At 35.7% G+C, this 18,827-nt stretch overlaps 1 pseudogene; it reads left to right on the top strand.

The window, feature by feature from the left end:
- Positions 1-886: 886 nt before the first annotated feature.
- The window catches only part of LOC123234267, a 31,510-nt pseudogene continuing 13,569 nt past the window's right edge, over positions 887-18,827 (top strand).

The following is an 18,827-nucleotide window of genomic DNA, read 5'->3' on the forward strand; positions in this document are numbered from 1 at the left end:
TGCAAGAAGAAATGGGCCAATTGAAAAAGGAGAGCCAAAAGCTGACAGAGGAAAATCAGGTCTTAAAAATAAGAATTGACCCTCTAGAAACTAATGATTTTATGAGAAATCAAGAAACAAAAACAGAATCAAAGGAATGAAAAAATGGAGGAAAACATGAAATATCTTATTAAAAATATTTTGGTATTCCTACATGGGAAAATGATACTTTTAACTCCTAAGAACTTTATAATTATTAAGGCAGTTAGAAGGAATAAACATAAACAGGGCCCAGGTGTGTGAGTTGAATATGTTGGGATAATATCTAAAAAAAAAAATAAAATTAGGGAGTGAGAAAGGGGGATTCACTGGGAGAAAGGGGAGAGGAGAGCTAGAATGAGGTAAATTATCTCACATAAATATCACATAAAAGAGTTCAAAAATTTTTTTTGTATTGGAATGGAAGATGGGAGATGTAGTGGCAGACGAACCTTGCTTTCACTAAAATTGGTTCAAAGAGGAAATCGCATATACACTAATTTGAGTATAGAAATCTATCTTAACCCTACAGGGAGTAGGAGGGGAAGGAGAGTTGTTAGAAAGGAGGAAGGATGGAAGGAGGCAGTGGTCAGAGTCAAAACACTTTTGAGGAGGAACAGGGCAAAAGGAGAGAGAGGACAAACAGGGAAAAAAACAGGATGGAGGGAAATACACAGTAATCATAACTGCTCACTCATAAAACAGAAGTAGATAGAAGACAGGATTAATAACCAGAATCCTACAATATGTTTACAAGAAACACATTTGAAGCTGAGAGACGTGGGGGGGGGAGGAGATATCTACCCAAGTATATGAAGACTATCTCCTAGAAGAGCGGGTAGATGAGAACAATTTATTCCAAAGGCCAATGCAGGCACTGGAGCACCTGGAGCTTGGTCAGACATCAAAGACACTGCACTCTGGGCCAGTCATCTTGACTTTTGTCCTGACATTGAATTTGGATGATGCTGGAAAAGAGAGTGAGGCTGATGACCTTGTGCAACTGCTTCACTGAAATCCAATTCAAAGGAATTCAGACATCACCTTCATGATATCTTTGGTCCTTGTAGAAAATGAAGGACCAATTGTCAAGTATGTTGTAAAATGAATTTTTGTCAGATAAAATTTGGACTATAAGGCCATTAAAGTCTCTTGCAAGTCTGTAATTCTGAGTTTAGGAATTTGGGACAGACTATGCTTTTTCCGGGACTCCTCATTCCAAATTAGAGTGAGGCAGCTTGTGGCAGCAGCAGAATAGCTAGAAAGAATCTCTGAAGACATTTGTAGAGTTGGTAGGAGATTGGTATTGTTTTTCTCTTGGACACGTGAGTTTTACAGAGCCCCAGAAGGTTGATAATACAACGTAGGCAGCGTTTGACATGAAATTTCAGAAGCTTATACAGAGTATGGGTTTTAACTCCAAGTGTTGTCATAACTAATAAATTGGCATTGTGTAGTCAAGGGCTATCAGTTGTGTTGCTTGTTCTTTTCATTATTTTCTGGAGGAAGATGCTGGGAGTCGGAATGTGATAAAATACTATTAGGCTGTGAGAAACAATAAGAGGTTGGTTTTAGAGAAACCTGGGAAGATTTATATGAATTGTTATAAGATGAAGTGAATAGAACAAGAGCAATTTATACAATAATAATATTGTAAAGGCAACTTTGAAAGGCTTAGGAACTCTGATTGATGTAATGATTCCAGAGGACTAATGCTGAAGCATACTACTACCTACTTCCTAATAGAGAGGTGATAAATTTGGATTGCAAAATGAGTAATTCATATAAATATCATATACATATATATTTAATGTGAAAATCTGTTTTACTTGACTATACATTTTTGTTACAGGGAAGGATTGTTTTTCTTTTTCTAAATTTTATAAAACCAAATAAACAAGCATTTTCTTATGTAAAGAAAAAGAAGATTGTGCATAAATAAAATCACAAATCTCATATGTTTAGCTCATTTTTCTTGATGCTTATTTAATAAATCCCATTCACAAAAGTCCTAGCTCCTTCCCATCCTCCCTGCATCAGAAGTTATCTTCTGGGAGACTATCATGTACATATAAATTAAATCTTTCATGTTTCATATTTGCAATTCATCTTCTGGAGGTAACATTCACAGTTTAATCTTCCAGCATTAATTCTATGGTTGTTTATAATATTCTCCTTATTGTACTCATTTTACTGTTCATTATCCCATGTAGTTTTTTCCGAGTTTTTTTTTTTTAAATCAGCTTGCTTGTTGCTTCTTATGGAGTAATAGTATTCCATCACAATTATAAGGATAAAAAATAATAAAGGCTGCTATAAATATATATATTAGTATTTTAATTAAAGCCATGCTGATAGATAAAGTTATTAGACCACACGCTTGTAAGAATTCAAAACTGCCACCTCCATTTTGTTATCTCTCATCTCTCCCCAAGCCTGCTAGCCAAGAGGCCACTCCCCCCAACCCAGGAGATTTAAACTCTTCTGTGTGGAGACATAGGCATCCCCACGCCCAAAGAACCAGAAACGGAAACCCGTTGGACCACGGGAAATGTAGTTTGATAATTTCCACGTGTCCATAGAAAATATATATACTTTTAGATGGCATTTCCCAAATTTCACTTTTACAATTCCCCGTGAGGTCTGGCAAAAAAAAAGGTTAGTCCTTTTTCTTTGCTGGACCTGTAAAAATAGACAACTTCTAAAATTTTCAGGAATTTGGGGATAAAAGAAATAGATGAACAAATGGTTAAAATTAGCCGCATTGACAAAAAAACCAATTTGGGGGCAGTCCCCTATTGGTATAACAGTGTACAATTAAAACAATATATACAAATCAATTTCCACTCCCCATAGTTCGATCAACTGCACCCCAAAGTTCAAATTTGGTCTTCATGGTACAGTGAAGGCTTTTCAGACATCTTCATGGTGTCTTCACCAAACAGGTTCATCATCTGGATTCTGGGGAGATGGCAAGATCCTTATCCTGAAATTATTCTCAAAAGAATTTAAACTTTACATTATAGATTACAAAACATACATTTTCTTCTAAGATTTATACAATTCCCCGTGAAATTACTCCTAAAAGAGTTAAATATACATATATTTTTACATTATCGAATTTTAAAAAAACTTAACAGATATCCCATCCCCCTGAGGGAAATACTAAACACCTTTTTCCTTAAAAAACGGTACCTCAGGTCAGCTAAGGATGAGTGGCTGAGTCCTGGGGGTTGTATGAAATCAATTGGCAAAATAAAAAAATAAAATTCAAGAAAAAAAAGAAAAAATTAACTTGTGAATGAAATGTAAAATGTGCAAAAAATGTAGGGAAAATAAACTTAGACCTTTGAATGAAGGCCTAATTAAAGTGAATTCAGCAGATTGAAATTACCCATTCAGGGCCAGGACTTAAGGAAAATGTCTCTCTCTGATCTGGCTTATCATCAGCTTTTCAGGGAACTGAGCCAAATAAATAACCAATCTTAGGTGCTTTCTAGGAATCTAAGTCGAGGGGACCCACGTCCTCTAAAGTTTTAGAAAAGACTGGAACTCCAGGACTCAAACCCCAATTTCCAAGCCCTAAAGTACTGGCATAGAACTGCTGCAATTATGCAGATCTTAGTCAGTCAAGTCTCTGACCATGTGCTTTCTTTAGCACTATTAACAGCTCTCATGTTCCCTTTTTTGTAGAATCAGACAGAAAGGCATTTAATCACAGTCCTATAGGCTCAGGTATTTGCATTAAGCTTATAAAAAAAGATAAATAATGATTATATATGCACTTCCAGTACAAGATGAGAAAAAGGAAAATCAATTGCTCTCATTAAAAAAAAATGTTTTAAAAATAAAAATATATATATATATATATAGCTTAGAACTAGAAGGGTTATGTTACCCCAAATGAGATTTTCATTTTGTGAGTGTAAATGGATCTTACAAATAGCAGATTCACAGTGCACATTCAAATAGAGTACCATAATTTCCAATAGCACATTTTAAAACAATAAATAACGTTTAAAATCATTTACTTGTTACAACTTTAAATCTTGGCTAAGAGTTTCTCAACAAATTCTGTTATTGCTTCTATAGCAAAACATGATATTTAAAAAAGAAACCTTCTGATATAATCATCCTCAGATAAGAATATACAGGAGCTCCTTGGCTTCCTGTTTTAAAAAATCCTGGGTAGGAAATGCTTCTACCCATTTAAGGCAATAATATCTCTTATAATAAAATATATAAAAGCTTTATCCTTTAAGACAACAATTCTTAAGGATTTAAAGTAAAAGTTAAAAAGACCTCTTGTAAAATTACAAGGTAATTCTCAAAGCAAGGAAACTTCAAGGTTCTTTAAATTACCAAGACAGAATAAATTTTAAAAGACATGTGCTCTATAAATCCAGTATACATAAGGCAAGTTACAACTTTAAAAATGTATAGGAAATATAATGTGAGTATTAGAGTAACAAGCTGGTCAAAAGCTCTTACCAGTTCTAATAGATTTTTTTTCATTATTTGGGAGTTACAATAAAATCATAAACAGAATTAATCTAGCAGCCACAAACTACATTAACTTAAAATGATTCAGTGTAACAGGAAAATCAACGAAATAAGCAAGATTGATTTATAAAACTAATTAGCAAAATACAGTAAGATATAGTCTCTTAAAAAACAGAAATAAAGCTCATTCAGTTCCAAGGTTTTAAAAGTTCACCCCTGATTTCAATTTAAGGTTCTTTTGATTGAGTTCTGCTGAGTTTAAGGGGTTTTTTAAAGTTCAAAGTTCTGAGCAGGTATGGGGGTGAATATTTCTTCCCCTGAGTTCAGTTTTTAATCACAAGCAAGTCTGAATAGGCCATTCGGCCCCATTAAGGGTAAACGCTAGTTGCTAGGTCCAGACGCTAGCATCCACATGGGCTTGGGGTTAGTGGAGAAAAGCTCAGGAAAATATCCACGTGTAGAATCTGTGTGGGTTGCCTAATTTAGGTCTTTAGAGAAACACGTGGAAGGCTAGAATGCAGGCCATTACCAAGCCAAGAGAAGGGTAGCAGGGACAATACCAAATCCTAAGGAGCAGTGGCGGAAATCTCCAAAGATCTCAGCAAAAGTGGCAGGTCATCGCTGTTCGGGCTCGGGGTTCTGGAACTAGCAGGTTTAGCAGCATCAGCAGCAAGAAAAGCAGTGCGGAGATCACAGGGACTGGAACGCTGGCAGGCTTGCGGTCAGGAAGCGGTAGGAATGGAGATCAACGGCAGACAAAACTGGCTGGGCTCTCTGGCGTTTTAGCATCCGCAAGGGTCACCAGGCCTGGGGCATTGAGCAAAATAATTCACAGCCCTGCAGCCATTAAAGCCATTGTCTCTCTTTCCCGTAAAACAGCCTCTAGGCTGGGGAATATCGGGAGAAGACTGGGCGAGGAAAAAAATCGCTTCTGAGACTCGGGGTCCCAAAGCCGCATGGCTTTTTCCTCTTAGACTATCCAGAAAATTGAAGGTTCGAATTACTCCTGTGTGGTTGCCATTTTTATAAGGATAAAAAATAATAAAGGCTGCTATAAATATATATATTAGTATTTTAATTAAAGCCATGCTGATAGATAAAGTTATTAGACCACGCGCTTGTAAGAATTCAAAACTGCCACCTCCATTTTGTTATCTCTCATCTCTCCCCAAGCCTGCTAGCCAAGAGGCCACTCCCTCCTAACCCAGGAGATTTAAACTCTTCTGTGTGGAGACGTAGGCGTCCCCACGCCCAAAGAACCGGAAATGGAAACCCATTGGACCACGGGAAATGTAGTTTGATAATTTCCACGTGTCCATAGAAAATATATATACTTTTAGATGGCATTTCCCAAATTTCACTTTTACACAATCATATGCCACAATTTGTCTAACCATTTCTCAATTGATGGGCATCCCCTCAATTTCTAATTCTTTGTTACCACAAAGAAAATTGGAATAAATAATTCGGAACATATGGGTTCTTTTCCTTTACCCCTCATCTTCTTGGGAAACACACCCAGCAATAGAGGTATACACAATTTTATAACTCTGTGGGTACAATTCCAAATTGTTTTTCAAAATGGTTGGATTAGTTCGCAGCTCCACCAACATTTTATTAGTGTCCCTATTTTTCCATATTCCCTCCAACATTTGACATTTTGCCCTTTCATCATTTTAGCCATTCTGATGGGTTTGAGGTAATATCTCAATTTTCTTTGGGTTTCTACTTCTCTAATCAGTAGTGATTTGAAGCATTTTCCCCATATACCTATATTTGGCTTTAATTTCTTCATCTGAAAATTATCTGTTTATATCTTTTGCCCATTGATCAATTTGGGGGTTGGCTCTATTTGACAAAGTTATCTATATATTGTAGATATGAGACCTCTGTTGAGAGACTGTCAAAAAAATTTCCCCAGTTTTCTGCTTTCCTCTTAATCTTGGCAGCATTTGTTTTATCTGTACAAAAACTTTTAAACTTAATATATTCATATTTATCCACTTTACATTTCACAATGCTCTCCATCTCTTATTGACTCATAAATTCTTTTCCCATCCATAAATCTGATAGATAATGTGTTCCCTGTTCTCATTGCTTTATGATATTTCCTTTTATGTTTTAATCATGTATCCATTTTTATCTAATCTTAGTGAATAGTATAAGATATTGGCCTATACCTAGTTTCTGCCAAACTATTTCCTGGTTGTTGCAGCAATTTTTACAAAATAGTGATTTTTTTATCCCAAAAATCTGGTTCTTTGTTTTTTTCCCCAAATACAAGATTACTATAATCTTTTACTGCTGTTTGTTGTGTCTGTTCTTTTCTATTGACCTTTCCATTTCTTAGCCAATACCAGATAGTTTTATAATTACTGCCTCATAATACAATTTAGAATTTGGTCCTGCTAGACCTCTTTCCTTTATTATTTTTTTTTCAGGAATTTGTTTTTCTTTCATTTTCAATTGAGGGGCTGGAGAAAGAGGGAGAGAAGGTAGTTTTTTAATTTGATTTGATTATTTTTCAAGGTTATACATGTATTATCACCCAAAACATAATTCCATATTATTTATTTTTGTAAGTGAATAATTTTATAAACCCCAATCCCAAGACATATGCCCAAATAACAAGTGATAAAATCATATGTTTTCATCTTCATTTCTATTCCAACAGTTCTTTCTCTGGAGGTTGTTTGCATTCTTTTTCACAAGTCTCTCAGAATTGTCCTGGATCATTGTGTTAGTAGCAAAGTCTATCATAGGTGATCATTCCACAGTATTGTAGTTACTGTGTATAATGTTCTCCTGGTTCTGCTTATTTCACTCTGCATCAATTAACTTAGGTTTTTCTAGCTCTTTCTGAAATCATCCTCTCCGTCATTCCTTATAGCACAATTAGTATTCCATCATCATCATATACCACAGTTTGTTTAGCCACTCCCCAATTAAAGGACTTCCCTTTAGTTTCTAATTCTTTGCTACCACAAAAAAAAAACCAGTTATAAATAGCTTTGTACAAACAGATCCTTTCCTATTTTTTTATCTCTTTACAATCTAGACCTAGTATAGATTTTTCATTAAAAAAAACTTTTAATGAAAAAAAAAAGAATTCTTCCGACTTCTGACAGGGTGGATGGACTAGCATGAAGAATGAGACATATTTTTTAGGCATAGCCAGTAGGAGAATTTGTTTTATTGACAGTACATATTTTGTTACACAGATTTTGTTTTTCCTTTTTTTTTATTTGGGATAGGAGAAAATTAATACTTATAACTTTTTTAAAATAAAATTTAATTGAAAACAAAAAAATCTATTTATCCTTTAATAAAAAAATAAAGTTCTATTGGGTTGTGTTAAGATGGGATTAACTCTTCCCTGCCCATTTTTACATTTAATCACCAGAAGCATATACACCCCACTATGGCACATGTGGGTCACAGTATGGGGAGATCTGTGACCCACATGTGCCATAGTGGGTGATGAATCAAAATTGACTGACTACCCCTTGGGCAGTCCTAAGCAAAACTTTAGCTTTTAATTGGTCCATGTAAAGTGGAAGGAAGGCACAGGAAGTGACAAAAGGAATGGTCTTGAAAAGTGGCAAGAACTTCCTGTGACCAGATCTTTCGCCTTCAAACTCAACCTTGAAGGAGCTCTGGCTTGGGACCTCAAACTGCTCTTGGATTTTCCCTTGGAACTACCACATGGGTAAGTGAAAAAGACTGATTTCCTTTCCTGGCTTTTCTGAGAGGTAATAGCTGTGGCTAAAACCCTTGTTTAATTTACCTCTGGGCCCCCTTTTTTGGGGCCTCTGAAGCCCTTCCTGGTTTGGACCAGGCAGGAATAATTACTCTCTCTGATTTCCTTACTTTCACTCTTTCTCCTTTTGTAAATAAGCTACCATGAAAAGTCATTCTGATAATTTCTGTCTACCACATTTCTCATATTTTCAGTCCAACCCTTTAATTTTTACCCCTTATAGTTGCCTTATCATTTTTGTGGAGCTGTCTGTGGTTTGTTAAAAGCTATGTCAGTGAGCAATAAGTGTTGCCAAAGTCATACAAAACTGGAAGGGCTCAAGTCTAGGTCTAATAATACACACTGAATTTGTTGTGCAAGAACCAGTCTAAGTTCAGGGAAACTCATTAGCCTGGCTACCAGATTATTATTTTTGGCGGCAAGAGCAGAGTCAGTGAAGCTAAGGTGTGGAGGGGTTGCAACCCACATTGGTGGAAATAGTAGCCACCCCAATGAAACCATGAATCTTTAGAGGGATGGGACGGGGAGGAATGAAAGGGCAGAGAGCACACTGGATGAAAGAATAAAGAAATGAGAAAAACAGATAGGAAGGCTGTGAAGGAAAAGCTAGGAGATTGCAAAGTTAAATCCTGGTCTATTGTGAGGGAAAAGAGTAGTAACCTCATTTTAGAGATGAGAAGTCAAGCTCAGAAAATTGAGGAATTTGTAAAGCTATTAACAAGTGACAAAATTGGGACACACATAATTTATGGTACAAAGAAGAACCCAAGTCTTTTGTCTCACTTTTACATGTTCTTTCCCATATTACACCACATTATTTCTCTTATGTGTAAGAGTTTTGAAAAATCTTTAGAATTGCATCTTAAACCTAATGCAGACTCTTCAGAATCTTCTCCACAGTAACAAACTTTCTTCTTTTCCAAGGTTTATTTGATTTCTGTAAAGGGTCATAAATAAATGGAATCCAAATCTGTTAAATGTGGTGAATGTTTGAGCTGGGGAATACTGCTTTTTAGTTTAAAACAATAACAACAAACTTGAAATCTGTCTTGAAAGCTGGGGTCAGCAAACTATAGCTAATGGTTCAAATCTAGCCCTTCAGGGATTTGTGTATGTTATGAAAAGACCATTCTTAACTCACTGAGCTGTGCAAAAACAAGTTGTGGGCTGGATTTGGCCCACAAATAGTTCACCAAACTTTGCTCTAAACAAATAAGATTGATGTGCTTGCATGACCCATTTTGTTGTTGTTCAATAGTTTTAGTTGTGTCTGATTCTTTGTGACTCCATTTGTGGTCTTTGTGGCAAAGATACCAGAATAGTTTGCCATTTCTTTCTCCAGATCACTTTACAGATGAGGAAATTGAGGCAAACAGGATTAAGTGACTTGCCCAGGGACACACTACAGCTAGTAAATATTTGAGGCTGAATTTGAAATTAGTTCTTCCTGGCTCTAGACCTCACTCTTTTTCTACTTCACCAACTAGCTGACCCTGTGTGATCCATAAATTCAGCCTAAAGTTGATTCTCAAAGATAAAGTCTAGAAATATGTTTAATATTGGTAGCATCTTTGGAATAAGCATATAGATTCCTCAGGTCACAACTCAGGAGGGGTCAACACTTATTGGAGGACATTCCCTATACCTAGAATCTAACTCTATCTGTTGAAAATCTACAAATATAACTCAGAATAGCTTAGTCATTCACATGTATTCTTCAAACAATATTACCATTACTGTATATAATGTTCTTGGTTCTATTCATTTCACTCTTCATTATTTCATGCAAAATTTGCTATATTTTTCTAAAATCAACCTGCCTACCATATCTTACAGAGCAGTAATATTCTGTCACAATGATATGTCAAAAACCTGGTTAGGCATTCCCCAACTGATGGGTATCCCTTCCATTTCTAGTTCTTTGCTGCCATAGAGTTGCTATGCATATTTTAGAACATATAGGTTCTTTTCCTTTTTCTCTGATCACCTTGGAACACAGACCGAATGTTGATAACCATTAGGTCAAAAAATATACATAGTTTTGTAACATGGACATAATTCCATATTGCTCTCCAAATTTTTTCCAACATACGTCAGTTCCCCCTATTTTAGCCAATATGATAGGTGTGAGATGGTATCCTAAAGTTGTTTTGATTTGCATTTCTCTAATCAATAATGATTTAGAATATTTTTTCATATGACTATAGATAGCTTTGATTTCTTCCCCAAACTGCGTATTCATATCCTTTGACAATTTATCAATTAGGGAATGACTCATATTCTGATAGATGTAACAAAATTTTCTTATGTTGGAGATCTGAGACTTTATCCAAGAGACTGTGTACAAAATTTTCTCCCCAATTTTCTGCTTTCCTTCTAATCTGGGCTATAATGATTTTATTTGTACAAAAACTTAAATTTAATGTAATCAGACTATACCTTAATTATATTTGTATTGTCCTTAGTAGGTGCATAATAATATCTTAAAAAGGGATTTCAGATTAGTCTGAAGCTGGAGACCATGGAAACCATAGTGAAGTATCTTAACCATGTCCCAATTCTGTAGTAGGCCCAAGAGGCTTCAGCAAGGAAGTTTGTCCAGCTAAAGGGGCTGAACCCTAAAAGTAGCAGCAGATATGACTTCAAGAGAAGAAATGGGACACTAAATGGCACCAGAGGTGTTAGTTGTTTATCCATTGTATCCTCTTTGAGTGGGTCCCTCATACAATCTCTATACTTGATTATACTTCCCTTTAAATGATCCATATTTTGTGGAAGAATGTGCCTTAGATTTATTGTAGAGAGATTTTTATTTTTTCTCTCTTTTTTCAACTAGGCTATTTTAGTAAATGTTTTTTCTTGAGTTAAAAAACAACAACAACATATTCTAAGACCACCTGATGTTTGGTTTGGGTCTTTACCATCTCCATGCTTTACCTCAGCTGAACTTCTGATCTAGGGCACTACTGTGTACTTTGGAGGAAAAAGGGCCGATACCCTAGAACCAATAGGAGTTTTTGCAGTCAGATTGATTTTTTCCCAAGTAGGATCCTATATCTTGCCAGTTTAACTCAGCTCTGCAGCTAGACTCTCTTTAATTGGATGCTACCATGTACTTTTTCTATAGGATGTCATTGTCAATGGGACAGGGAGAAGAGAAGAATTTTTTCCTTTCCCTCCTTTCTGCTTTGTCCAAGAGGTGTAAAGGGAATGATGAAGAACACCTTCAATAACTGAATTCTTTAATTTAGAAATTACTGACTTAAATTGGGGCTGGCATGCTTTTTATTTAGGCTACCAGGGACATAGCCGATGCTCTCAGCCAACCATTGGAAATTCCCTTTTGTTCACTAGTTGTTTCACTCACATGTGAATGGTTTTCCCTTTCCTTCTCCAACTTATTTTATAAATGAGGAAACTAAAGAAAATAGGGCTAAGTGACTTACCCAGGGTCACACAGCTAGTAAGTGTCTGAGGCCAGATCTGAACATAGGAAGATGCGTCTTCTTGACTCCAGGCTCAGCACTCTATTCACCACACCACCTAACTGCTCTGTTCATGGGTTGCCTTCATCCAGAGGCCAACACAGTATAGTCTTATCAGATTAATTGAGGAGCTTCTCCACACATTTGTTATTTAGGAAAATTCCCTTATGCTCCATTGTCTAATTAGTTAGGAAACTCTGTGACTTGTTCAGTGATTAGTCTACCTTCTTCACATTAATATACTGGTAGAATAAGGTAAGTCTATGATCATGTCTCAAAGGAATTTTGATGATAGTAATTCTATTTTCTTTTCATTTCTTAATTCAGTACTTTCAATATTAGAAACTCTAAACCAGAATTTCTTTTTTTTTCTTTCTTTCTTGCATTGGTATTTTCCAAAGTTATAAAGTTATGCTAATAAGATTTCACACTTACCAAATCCTCTAAAATGGCTTATATCACCTTTTTAGAGGAATTATTCTTGCAAATTCCATTCAGGCACCTGGATCACAGTTTTAGTATTCCAAATCTATATTTGACAATAGCTATAAGGTTCAAAGACTAATAATTTACTCTCACAATACATGTACTTTAATAATAATGTACTCTGTTAGTATAAAAGAATCTATTAATGAACATTATGTGAAAGATGGGAGATTTTATGTCCATGAGAAATCTCCTATTATGAGAATTCCCTTCATCAAAGCAGATTTCAAACCATCTATGAGCTGGACGAACCCAAGAGATCTTGAGACACAAAAATGTTACTGATTTACATGCCCCATGATTCTTTTACAGTAAGCATCATATTGATATGATAGGGAAAGAGCATTGGAATTGAGAGTGAAGAAACGGGTTATTTTCTTGGCCCGACCATTGACCAGATGTATGATCTTGGCCTAATCACTTAACACCTCTAAGTTTTATTTTCTTAATATACAAAATGAATTTGGATTACATGGCGGAAAGATTACACACAAGTTGTTTAGTCTCAAAAGGGAAAATTACCCAGTGGATGTAAATTGCAAGAAGGCTGATTTTTGACTCAATAAAAGGAAATACTTCATAGCAATGAGAGCTGTACAAAAAAATTGAATGCATTGCCTCGGGAGGTAATGAGTTCCTTATTGCTGGAGGCCTTTACATGGAAAATGACTCATTATTTATCAGGAATATAGATTATAAGATTTGTACATATTTTTATTAGACCAAATGACTGCCAAGATACCTTAACAATATACCTTTTTGTCAAATGATGCCTTCTCTAATGAAAAAAGGGGAGAGAGAAAAGAAATTAACGGGTATATTAATGTAACAAACAAATAAATAAATTTTAAATTAAAAAAATATTTAAGATTTTAGAGTTCTGTGACTAGATAACCTCCCAAATTTCTTCCTGTTCTAAAATCTTTGAAGTTATGGGAACTATAATAACTCAAATTAGTAGAGAAAAGCTGGGAAAGTATGTGGAGAAAGAAAGGAATCCACTGAGAGAATGGAGAGAAGTGAAGCACATTAGAAAGGAGCTAATGAAAAATAATTCAGGAAAAGATATATAATATAGAATTGGATGATACAGGTTTCTCTCTTTGAGCATGCACAGTGTTCTCTGTTACCAACCTACACAAGGGCCTGTTTTCAAGTGGATGTAGTAAAAGGAACTGCCTTCGGTTTTAGAGCATGTACAGTTAGTGTGCAATTGCCTCCTGTCAATTTACTTTGGGGTGATGAAAATCCTTTTAATTCTCCACTGGTCCAGGACTAAGTAAGCATACCAAGGGCTGCAAGAGGAAAACTCATGTTTCTCTTCCCTGGTGGTGAGCAAGGAAGAAATGCTTAAGCCTCCTGATAGAGGTAGGGGCTGTCAAGAGTCTTTAACTCCTCATCTGGGAATCCATGAAGCAGGGAACATATGGCATTGCTATTTTTCTCCCTCTGTTTTTTTATCCTTTCCTTCTCAGGTAAGTAAATATGTTTCATTGGGTATGAAGGGGAAATGACTATGTACCTGAACTGAAGAGGACTCATAATTGAATAAAGTTCCAAATTATGTGCTGGTATCTGAAAATGATCAGGATCTTCTCCTGATGCTAAAAATCAGTTTAATGAGGAAATTGACTTCTAGAAGCAAAGAGTCTAGAGAAATGTATGAGGAGAATGAAAGCAAAATCCTTTAGGGAAAGTGGATAGTAGTATGAATGTGTGATGAGAGAATATGACTTCCTAGCTGTGTGACCCTGGGCAAATCACTTAAATTCTATTACCTAGTCCTTACTATTATTCTGCCTTGGAACCAATACACAGTATTGATTCTAAGACAGAAGGTAAAGGTTTAAAAAAAAAGAATATGTGATTAGTGACATGGTTATATGGAAGCAGAGAATGAGTCAGTGCTGCTGATTTGTGTGTTTGTTTGGGTATAGAATCCTATAATTTTGTGGGTCTGTCCAATTGTGAATTCCTAGTAGTTTGGATTTTGTCTTCAGGGTGAACTTTGATTTAGAAATGATAGAGAGAAGAGTGAAGATTGAGGTTGAGAAAGTTTGTGGGATGTCCAGGGTTACTCTAGACAGAGAGCCAATAAGATGTTAGCTAAGTCTGAGTGTACACAGATTTTAGTGCCCTCTCCTTTGAATGATGTTCACTTTCTGAGAAAATGTGATGAAAAAGTCCTATCAGATATGGCTTAGTTCTGAATTTCCAATAGTCTATGCATAGAAAAAGAGAGAACTGGGAATGTAAGCAGACCCAGAGCTTGGAAAATGCAATTAGTAATTGTGTGAAAGTGATAATAGACATGTAAAGTATTCTTATTTAGTTCTCATGGCAGGGGCAGCTAGGTGGCTCAGGTAGCCAGGCTTAGAGATGGGAGATTCTGGATTCAAATCTGGATTCTGATACTTCCTGGATGTGTGATTCTGGGTAGGTCATTTAACACCAATTGCCTAGCCCTTACTGTTCTGCTTTGGCACTGAAACTTAGTATCTATTCTTAGACAGAAGGTAACAGTTTAAAACAGAAACAATATATATGTATACGTATACATATATTTTTTACAGAAAATATATATTTATATATGTTTATGTATATCTCATGTCACTGATTCATTCATATCACCTTCATGTCCTGAGCTCTAGGTCTACTTTTATCTTTTTGGATACCTTCCTTTCCTGTGCAGAAGACAGAGGGAACTCAGAAAATACTGATTCAGATAAATGATACTAGTCTAAATCTAAAAACTAAGTCTAAAACTAATCTAAATTCATCATTGCTACCTAATGCAGTGCTTTATGGCATCTCCACTAAGGCCTGGAATCCAACACTCAGTATCTAATAAACAGGTGGAGAACCCCAGCATCATACTTGTCCTAAATTCAACCCCTTCATAATTCCTCAAATCAAGCTCTCTTCTACCCATATAAGTTCACATTCCTATTTTCAACTCATGTAGTCTTTCCAATGCAATTATTCTTCCTAAATGATTGATCCCATTCTCACATATTCATCAGTGCTCTCCTACTTAGTCACTAGCAGCCAGGTGGAGGTGGGTCTAGAATTAGAAAGACCTGAGTTCAAAATATAGTTTCGGATACTTACTAGCTGTGTGAGCCTGGAAAAGTCTCTTAATGTCTATCTGACTCAATTTCCTCAACTATAAAATTGAGTTAATAATCACACCTACCTCTCTGTGTTGTTGTGAAGATCAAATGAGATATTCATGAAATGCTTAGCATAATTCCTGGCATATGGTGGGCATTTAACAAATGGCCATTCATTTTCCCCTTTCCTCCTACTGTAGGAACCAATTCATGTCACCTAAGTAACCACCAGTTCATTGAACAGATTCCTCTCTTTATCACAAATAGGAGCCAGTTTTTACCATCCCTTCTCTAATGCCAGTTTCAAAGGTAAAGGAAAAGCATCAAAGTCATTTAAATAATCTAGGGTATAGTTGGCATCTATAGGCAACTATTTGCCCACACCAGTTCTGCACATAACTGTTCCTTCTTGAGACCCTATTACTTCACTGGGACATTATTTTATTGAATTACAATCAAAATGAGACTCTTGAGTAGTTTTTAAATCTATAGAAATTATTATATGAAATGCATGGTAGCAGCATTATCTTTTTTTTAAACATGTCTGCTTCTTGGAAAAATCATATTACATAGCTATTTGAACATGTTATAATAAACTTTAAAATGAACCTATTATATGAATCTGTGTGCTTTATCAAGAGAAAAGGTAAAATAAAAGAATCCTTTTGCAGTAGAAAACACACTCTGGAAACTTTCTTCCATTCCTCTATTAACATGTTCCTTAGGAAAACAGAATTTTTTGTTGTAAGTATGTAATTATAATAAATATGTTATATGAGAGAAACAAATTTTTACATTAGCTGTGGTTGTACATATGTTATTATATAATACATATTTCCTTCTTCATCATTTTTAATTTTGTGAAACAAAAGACATTGCTTACACTAGAGAAAAATTCATAGAGGAAATAAAGTAAAGAGTTGGTGTGTCTCAATCTGCATTTAGGTCCTATCAGCTCCTTTCAAGGTGGTGGATATCTTTTTTCATCATGAGTCCCTTGGAGTTGTCCTGGATCCTTGCCTTATTGGAAATAGTTATGCCATTCACAGCATTATCTTTTTTATATTATTTATTAGTTATTTTTGTAATATTTTTTTGCTGAAGTTATATATTTTACCAAATTCCAAAATTTCAGCATTGATAAGGATCTCAGAAGTCTAGGCTGATGCCAACTGGAGCAGGAATCCTTTCTCCAAAATCTCCAAGTATTCATACAACCTCTTATTAAAGACTTTCAGTGGGAAATCTACTACCTCCTGAGGACGCCTGTTCTAATTTGGAACAGTTGATCAAAGGTCAAATATCTTCCTATATGTAAAATGTACATCTATTTTCCCTTCTGGCTCTAAATCTATAATGATTTTGATATAGGGGTTCAGGCTTCCCCTAGATACCCCAAACCCCAGATTGTGTTGCAGGTCAGAGAATACATAAAGACTCATTTTTCCTGGCATTCCTGCAATGCTAAAGGAAGGTGACTTTGAGCTAGAGGAAGATCCCCTCTGGCCTTTCCCTTCATTCTTGATCAGCACAGATGGGCACCTCCCAGCTTGCTCCTGACAAGCATCTATTTTATATCTCAGATATCTGATTATCCTCTAAACTGAATAGTTCACCCCCTTTTGACTTCGAGGCACAGGATATAACCATTTGACCCATCTCGGTTCCAGAGACCCAGTAACATACCATCATCATCCCATCTTTAGTCACATGGTTCCTGTTGTCCAAAGGATATATAAAGCCCAGAATCCATCTCCTTTAGGAGGCAGCATTCCACCTGCTCTGCCTCCCTCAGCTATTCCATTTGACTTACATTCAAATTAATAAATCTCTTTTATTTTTAAGCTAGTTATTGAAGTTGTCGTTCTTGACAAGGGCAACCTGTCTAGATCCAGGATTTTACCTTAAAGCTCTCCCACAACACTCTGACATTGAAAGATAGTGATTGTGGGGCAGTTAGGTAGCTCACTGGATAGAAAGTCAGGACTACAGATGGGAGGTCCTGGTTCAAATTTGACCTCAGACACTTCCCAGTTGTGTGACCCTGGGTGAGTTACTTAGCTCCAATTGATGAGCCCTTACTGCTCTTCTGCCTTGCAACCAATACTTAGTGTTGATTCTAAGACAGAAGGTAAGGGTTTAATATATATATATATATATATATACATATATATATATATATATAGTGCTTATGTCTTGTCTTTAAAGCATAGTCTCTAATCTTGACCCTCAAGTAGAATGCTGTACCCTAACTTGTCAATAAACTTAAAAAATTTAAATCAATACTGTTTAATGTAAGGTGCTTAACCCTTGAATATATGCAAATCCTCAGGTTATTTCTTTTGCTTAAATATAGTTAATCTTATGAATTATATAGTAGATTTTACTATTGCGTAATGCCAATTCTGTCATTTTATTAAAAACTGCATCATCCACTGTGTTCTCAACTCTTCATCTGTACTCAAAAAAATTTTTTTAAAACATTCATAAAGCAAAATATACTTTCCTAAAAATGATGCCTAACGGTGGTTATAAATCCATTTTGACTGAAATTTGTAGCTGTTTTTCAGAGCTTGATAAGAGATAATTTTCTTACATATTAGTTTAAAGTCCTATAGCAGGTGAGAAGTTCTAGTTCCAGGATGCCAAGGTAAATAGTCATTACATGCACATTGTATAGTCACTACATATACTGTTGAGTGTTTGTAAACACAACATCTTTTCAAAACTATGGTGCCCAGAGCTGAACACAGTATACTCCAAGTGCATTCTGACCAGTAGAATACACTATTTCTCTCTTATTGAAATCAAAGTTTATGTTTAGGGATGCGATGTCATGCTATTAGCTCCTATTGGGTTTGTGATCTACTGAAATACTGAAATGAGATTTTTTTTCACATCAACAAGCACTGTTCTTATGGAGATAATTTTTTAAATTATGATTTTATGTTTACCTTTTTTTAAAAACTGTTTTTTTCCATCTTGAAATCAATAGAATGTATTGGTTCCAAGGCAGAAGAGTGGTAATAGCTAGGCAATAGGGATTAAGTGAAATGTTCAGGGTAATTCAGCTAAGAAGTGCCTGGGGGGGTTAAGATTTGAATCTAGGACATCCCAACTCTAGCTCTGGTTCTCTATCCACTGAGCCACCTAATTGCCCCTATGTTTACCTTTTTTTTTTTTAAATTTAAACATTTATTAATATTCATTTTTAACATAGTTACATGATTCATGCTCCTAATTTCCCCTTCACCCCCCGCACTCCCCCCACCATGGCCGATGCACATTTCTACTAGTTTTGTCACGTGTCCTTGATCAAGACCTATTTCCAAATTGTTGGTAGTTGCATTGGTGTGGTAGTTTAGAGTCCACACCCTCAATCATGTCCACCCCGACCCATGTGTTCAAGCTGTTGTTTTTCTTATATGTTTCCTCTCCTGCAGTCCTTCCTCTGAATGTGGG

The sequence above is a fragment of the Gracilinanus agilis genome, chromosome 2, assembly GCF_016433145.1.
Source record: "Gracilinanus agilis isolate LMUSP501 chromosome 2, AgileGrace, whole genome shotgun sequence".
In the NCBI taxonomy this organism is placed as follows: Eukaryota; Metazoa; Chordata; class Mammalia; order Didelphimorphia; family Didelphidae; genus Gracilinanus; species Gracilinanus agilis.